The 7204-nt window shown below is 37.3% G+C and overlaps 1 long non-coding RNA gene across 5 annotated transcripts; it reads right to left on the reverse strand.

The window, feature by feature from the left end:
- Positions 1 to 298: 298 nt before the first annotated feature.
- On the reverse strand, positions 299 to 5770 carry LOC105112993 (uncharacterized). Of its 5 annotated transcripts, none has more exons than XR_839868.1 (5): positions 2361 to 5770; positions 1895 to 1963; positions 1185 to 1297; positions 794 to 1086; positions 299 to 595 (listed from the first exon to the last, which is right to left on the reverse strand). It is a non-coding gene; the product is annotated as an uncharacterized LOC105112993 (long non-coding RNA). The 5 variants fall into 5 exon arrangements; XR_839866.1 differs by having other exon boundaries at positions 2267 to 5770; XR_839867.1 differs by lacking the exon at positions 1895 to 1963 and having other exon boundaries at positions 2267 to 5770.
- Between the last annotated feature and the right edge of the window lie 1434 nt (positions 5771 to 7204).

Raw genomic sequence — 7204 nt, forward strand, 5'->3', positions numbered from 1 at the left:
GGACAGAAGGCTTTATCATCCATTCATTTTAATATAAAGATTTTTTTTCTTCCTTTTCGCTATTTCTAAAAGAAAAAAACACAATATCCAATCTTCACGTTTACAATACATAAATCACATAATTTAAATTGACCAAAACCAAGAACAAAATAATGGAAAACCAAAACCATAAGCAAAATTATGGGCATTTTAATCACATTTCCAACCTTCACCATAAGCAAAGATTTTACTGCCTCGGATGGAATAACTTACGGACCAAAACCACATGCGCTCGCTTCTTCGCTCTGAAGACGTTTGATAAATAAATCACATATCCATTGCATAAATTATCCCATTTCTGGGTTGTTTTTCAGCTTTATATTCAACTAGTGGGTGGCGAATGTCATGCTGGCTTTGGATCAATCTGATCTCCAAACTGCTTGGCTGGGGATCATATCCAGCTGTCCTATAATCATCCATCGTTCTATGCTGAGGTGCCTACAAATTTTGGAAAAGTTCAGGATTTATACAACCATAGTTCGCTCATAATCTCGGAAGTGTTTCATGTGGCCACCGCAGCTGAGAAGAACGGCTTGGCACACCATCTTCATATGTTCTGGGAAAACAGTGTAAAAGGCTCTAGTGTCATTTCGGATTTATGCAAGAACAGACATTATGAAAGCTATAAACTTGGCAAGCTCTAAAGCATGTGATTAAATGCAGTAATCAATGGAAGGAACCATGACTGGTCTAGAATCAAGAGCAACACACAAACGCAGATAGATGTTTATGCATATATAACAAGAAAATTTACCCGTATCATATGCAGGGCTTAATGAAGTCTCATAATTGAGTTCCCTAGACCAGAAGTAGTTCTCATAATCCATAGTGCAGATTCATATGGCTCTACTTCTTAACCACATCAGCTTTTCTCTGGCAATATGACGAGTTGGATTTATCAGAAACACAATCGAATCAGCTCCAATATGAGGCCCATGAAAACGAAAGATGCACTGCTGGATAACTTTGAATAATATGTAGTGTTGCATTCTCCACCGCTATCAACCGGTAAAGAAAGATGCCACCAGCAATGCGCACCTACCGTGCCTGATAGCAGATACAATGACTCAATGTCGCAGTATAATGAATCATAATTTGGTAAAAATACAATAGCATGAATCACAATGAATGAAATAGCTTTCCACCTCACAAGAGTAGCAAGAACTAGATGGCTCTGATGAGATATTGGCAAAGACAAGCACCAGAGTCGAAGATTATGTATGAGATGTATAGGCACCAGAAATAGGAAATGATCAAGCTACACCAAAATAGAAGCTAGATGATTAGTAGGCATATCCTTGGAAAGAAATTATTTAGAGGGGCTTGTTCCAGGATCTAAAAATTGTAAATTTGAATGGGCAAAAAGAAACCGAAGATAGCTTCACGTCAAATTGGAAACCATATAAGCAGGAATTTGCAATAGCAAAAGTAGCTATTTCAAGGGCCACCCTTGCACATTCTTGTTATTTGCAGGGAACGAGAAGAAACAAAACCAATTAAGAAAGTATGTAATGGTTTCATCGAAAGTGAGAATATGGTGAACAAAATTACCATGGAATTGACATCACTTGTCAAAATATAGGCCAATCATTCATATCTCCCATCAATTCAAATCTCCCATCAATTCAGGGACTAGATTCCTTGATTCCAATTTCAAGGGTGTTTGAGATAAAAGTAAAAGTTGCCTTTTTAAAATATTTTTTTGTTAGAAAATATATTAAAATAATATTTAAAAAAATTATTTTTAACATCAATAATCAAAACGATCCAAAAAAATAAAAATAAATTAATTTGAAGCAATTTTTTTCTTCAAAAAATAACGAAACAGTGATTCAACCGCTGCACCAAACTATACCTTCAATGTAAGCAATGTGGGCAATCTCAGACCAGTCCTCTCCTCCCCTCTCTCTTACACCTATATTCCCTGAATTGGATAAATGCCAATTTTCAACACTTTGAACATATTGAGTCTTTGTATCCCATCCAGCAAGGACATTAAATTAGGGCAATTCCAAATATAAGCTTGAAAGATATGATGCGAGGTATCCAATCTGATCTAGAAGAGAATATGATCCCAGGCAATAGTAAATTCCCAGAGATCAAGAGAGGTGAGATAATGGATATGAATAGTAATCAATTCAAGGACTGGATTACTTATAGTTGATTTGAATGTAAGGGATGCATGTAAGAATATCAAAAGAAGAAGGCATGCAGGGAAGCAAATTACCGTGGAATTGACATCTCTCTATCACAATCCCAAAAGGCTCAATCATTCTAATCTTCATAAACCCTACAAATAAAGGATCCTTGGATCATATTACCTTTGATAAAAATGTTAGAGATACGAGCTATCTTGGGCCAGTCCTCTCCTCTTTCTCACACCTCCTCTCCAGATCTGGACAATTACTGATAATTAATCGATAAGCCATAAAGAGACCTGAGATATCCAATCTGATCTGACAGACAAAACAATCCCATGCAACCACGAATCGTCAAAAATTGGAGAGAAGTGAGATATTGGATACTCTTTGGCAAGCTCTGGACAATTAACTAAGTCAGATGCCTCCAGCTTAGTCAGATATTGCACTCCATCGGATAGAGATGCAAACTTCATACAATCTTCAATATGTAAGTGACGAAAGGAAGACAAGCCATCCAATCCATTCATTGGCAGAGAACTTAATCGATGACAACCCAGTATAGACAAGTTCTCCAAAGAATTGAGGTTCCGGAGACCTTCTTCAGGCAAGCTTTCAAGTTCACTACAATGCTGAATTCTTAAGGAACTTAGAGCAGAAGGTTTATATAATATTTGATTTGACAAGGACTGAAGGTCTCTAAGATTTTTAATTTCTAAGTGCTCAAGGAGCGTATGGTTTTGCAAAAATCCATCAAGAAGAAGCATCAGGTTGGGAATCAATTCAATACGAACAAATTCCTAACTGACCTCACTAATGTAGCATTGCATGCTCTGATTTTTAATTTTTTCGCTGAAGGTATAATTGGTATTTCGATCAACATGGGCCAATCATACACAGCTAAATGTTGAAGGCAAGGTAGACTCCGACATCTACCGACTGTTGCCCTTTGCTCCAACTTCTCCATGTCCAAAAGATACAGAGTCTCCAATGAAGGGAATGGATTTTCCCCATCTCCATACAAATTATTGTCAATACTCTTCGCACCATCCATTCCACATAATCAAAGATACTCAAGGAACTGCAGTTTCCCTAATGGTGGAAGTTGTGCACAATTGCCACCCCATTCAAGTGAGACACTAACAAGATTGGGTAGCTCCAAGTTCATCATCCAACTTGAGAATCTTGAACCTTCATATCCAATTATCTTCAATTGCTTCAGGTTTGAATGGGGTTGAAGCTCATCAAGGATCTTCTCTGTATTTTCATGGATAACACTGTTTTTAGATACTTCTGCTCATGTTAATAGGATCCCGGAAAGGTAATCTCCATTCCCATGCCAAGATAAAGTCAATGATTGGAGAATTGTCTTTCTCATCAAATCAGCACTCTTGGCATCTGTTAAATCTTTAACATTACCAGGATCCGAGATGATCAAACCACCACCAGTATAATTCAGCCTTTCCGGCTCAGCTATCTGATGACCCTCATTCTTGCCTACAATAAAGAGATCAACCCTTCGTAGGTAAGTCAGTTGTCCCATTCCAGCAGGCATAGAAGGAAGTGAAATACAACCTTCGTTGCGAAGATACACGAGACTTTTCACACACTTCATATATTTGGGTAAAATACGAAGCTGCTTGCAGTAACACAAGTTCAGAGTTTGCAACTTTGGAAGAGAGGTGATTGATTCAGGTAGCCTTTTGATGGAGGACCTGGAGAAATCAAGATATCTTAGATGTTTCAAACTATAAATGGATTGGGGCAATGCCTCGACCTCACAAGAATTATTCACTACTAAGATTGTTATATGATTTTGTCTAGTAAACAACAAATGCCGTGTTTTTCTCCAACCCATTCTGTGGGCATCAGGATAAACACAGAATAGATGCGCGCAATGATTGGGCACTGAGATGTTAATGAGCAGGAGCACCACCTTTCTTCAAAAAAGCCACATGACGGACCATTCTAGAAATCTCCAGCATCCTATCCTTCTCAAACACACAACATTCAAGAAGGCTTCTTCAAGCGCATTTTTCTTTTTCTTCGAGCGCATAAGGCTTCCAATTGACTTTATAGCTAAAGGAACCCTGCCACAATTGTCAACTATTGCTCTTCTAGTGGCCTCCAAGTTAGCATATTCTTCTCCGTTTCTCATCCCAAATGCAAAGCGCTCGAACAAAAGCCAAGAATCAGATCTGATAGATAAAATTGGTTCCATTTTGAGAGCAACCATCTCAATAAAGGTAATTGCTAGAACAGCACTACCTTTTGCTCCACACTTTAGTAAGACCTTCGATTTACTCCACTTATCATTGAAATCATCCCCCACGTCATCTAACACAATCAAAAACATCTTTCCACTTAGCTTTTCTCGAAGACATCGCTGCTAGTTATCCAACCCTTCTATGTCACAAGGGCTGTTTTGAATAGACTCTATCATGGCTCTTGTCAACTTTTCTACAGTGGAATCATCAGAGACGCATATCCAGATTGTAAGATCAAATTTCCCATTCCACATATAGCATTAATAGAGAGATTGCCTGAATTGTTTACCATTGACTTCATTAGCTCTTCTTTCTCCTGAGCTCTTCCATAAATTTCCGACTCATCAACCAGTGACCAGGTCTGACACCCATCAGAACTATCAGCTTCGATGTACCCACCTCCTGCTATTAGATGTAACTGTCTCTCCTTGGCAATAGCATCCAATCTGTCCGTTACGTTCTTCAACTTGTGTGCCAATTATACTCGAAAAATAAGTGGATTTTGATCAAGAGAGAAGAAGCGTTGTAAAGGGTTTATCAAACCTCTTGGCTGCTTACGCCTTTGAACTTCTATAGCAAACTCGTCAACCACATCCTCTGCATCATAAGCTGCAGCCTTGAGCTTTGTCAGCCAATTCCTCACAGCCTCACTCTTCAATTGCTTCTTCTCTGCATCATGGAGAACAGCCTGAAGCATACTCAGTGTGCTTTCAAGATCAGTTTGCTGGCCCTGGGCAAGTCCAGCCTCTTTGAGAAGCACCGAAGACAAGTTTTCCAACATGGAACCCACAAGAACAGAAACAAGCGCAACAGCCATAGCTTGTTGTCTTAGGAAAAGAAATTTGATGTCGGTGACAAGAACTGGAGAACAAGCAGGTAGAGAAGGCAATGGTAGTGCAAAAACAGAGCTGTAATGGAGATGAGAGATGAGCCTTATCTTTTCAGCTAACGGGTATTGCAAGGAAAAGGAATATAATTAAAAGCCTAAATGGCTCCACGGTGTAGACTTTAATTTTCCAAACCTACCACCCCAAATTTGCAAGGGGATTGTCAAGCATAATGGATGATTCCAAGAATTTGTATCTAGCAATTGCAAGCTCAAAGTGATAACATGTACATGATTTTTATTCAACCTATGGATTGTTTTTTTTTTTTTTTATATTTCTTTTTTGTCTCTCATCAGTTCACGAAAAGTTTTACGAAGATTAAATTCTTTCTAAAGTTGATAGATAGATAGCTTAAGAGGGTGAGAATATTAGATTTAAATAACATAAATTCCTGCAAAACAAATCTAATCTTGGATTTGGATAGCACCAATATATATATATATATATATATATATATATATATAGATAGATAGATAGATAGATAGATATTTAGATTCAAGATAATACTCTAATGGTTAAGCTATAGCTGACAGTGGAGAAATAAAGCATTAAAAGGCTGCGCAAAAGAGAGTTTGGGGCTTAAGCATTCAAAGTGTAGCAGATGGATACTTCAATCAGGTTAAAATCTGATGAATAGGAGGCTCTAGCATCCATTCATTTTAATATCAATATTGTTTCTTCCTTCTTGCTATTTCTAAAAGGGATAAAAAAAAAAAAAACTTATTCACTATGGCATGTGGTAAAAAAAATACATTTCCAATACAGAAACTATCCCATTTTAACCTGTGGGTGACGAATGTCATCCTGGCTTTGGATCAATCTAGTCTCTAAACTGCTTTACTGGGGATCGTATCCAGCTGTTTTATAATCATCCAATGCCCTCTGCAGAAGTGCCTCCAAGTATTGGAAACTTTGAAAATTTATATAACCATAATTTACTCAATCTATGAAGGGTTTCAAGTGGGAATGCATCCTTTTTATTTCCTTTCTTTTTCATACATATCAAGGACTGATCAAGCATAGATCCCAGCACATAGCATTCACAATAGCAACATCGAACCACATGATATGCAGTGTATAACCAAATTTGTCATATAAATACTTAAAAGAGGTAGTTAGAGACCACATGGTTACTTTTTGCAACTGAAGATCTTTTCTAGGATAACTCTTTTTTTTGCCACAAAATATTCCATGTTTGTAGAGAATTAAGGCAATCGACAAGAATCTGCAATCTCAATGAAAAATTCATTTATTATTACAATCATGCCATGAAAGTGAGAAACATCAAGCACAAATAATAAACTTAGTGTTACAATTCACAGAAATGAGAAACCAAGACAGATTTTCAAATTTCAAAATCTGTATAGGTTTCAAACTAAGTTCAAGATAAAATAGCATACCAAAACCTTTGAATGTCCAGCAGCATGAAGCCTGTTGCAAGCTTCCTGACCATCTTGTTCAGATACAATCCTGTACAGAGAATCTTATCAGAAAGCAAAAGATTCAAGGGAAGAAGAAATAAAGCATAGAGAAATAAATACTAGATATTCCCTGTTCTTGTAAGACCCAGAATTTAAGTTGTCAATTGTTAAAAATCTCATGGAAAAGAAAGATGAAACCTAGGCAAAATGACAATATTGAAAATCGTAAGATCGTGAGATAAAACCAGTTGCTATGATTGCATCAAGTCAATATGCACGCTTTAAGTCATTGTGCATATTAACTACTTATGAAGCAATGTTCCTCCGAGAGATACAAAGCATACTACGTTTACTTTTTCATCGCTAAAGTGTAGGGATTGTATAGTTCCACGATTAAAACTTCCTGACTGGACCTCTGTTGCTAGCACTTCCTACCCCATAGTCAAATGCAC

This window comes from Populus euphratica, unplaced genomic scaffold (genome assembly GCF_000495115.2).
Source record: "Populus euphratica unplaced genomic scaffold, PopEup_1.0 scaffold381.1, whole genome shotgun sequence".
NCBI lineage: Eukaryota > Viridiplantae > Streptophyta > Magnoliopsida > Malpighiales > Salicaceae > Populus > Populus euphratica.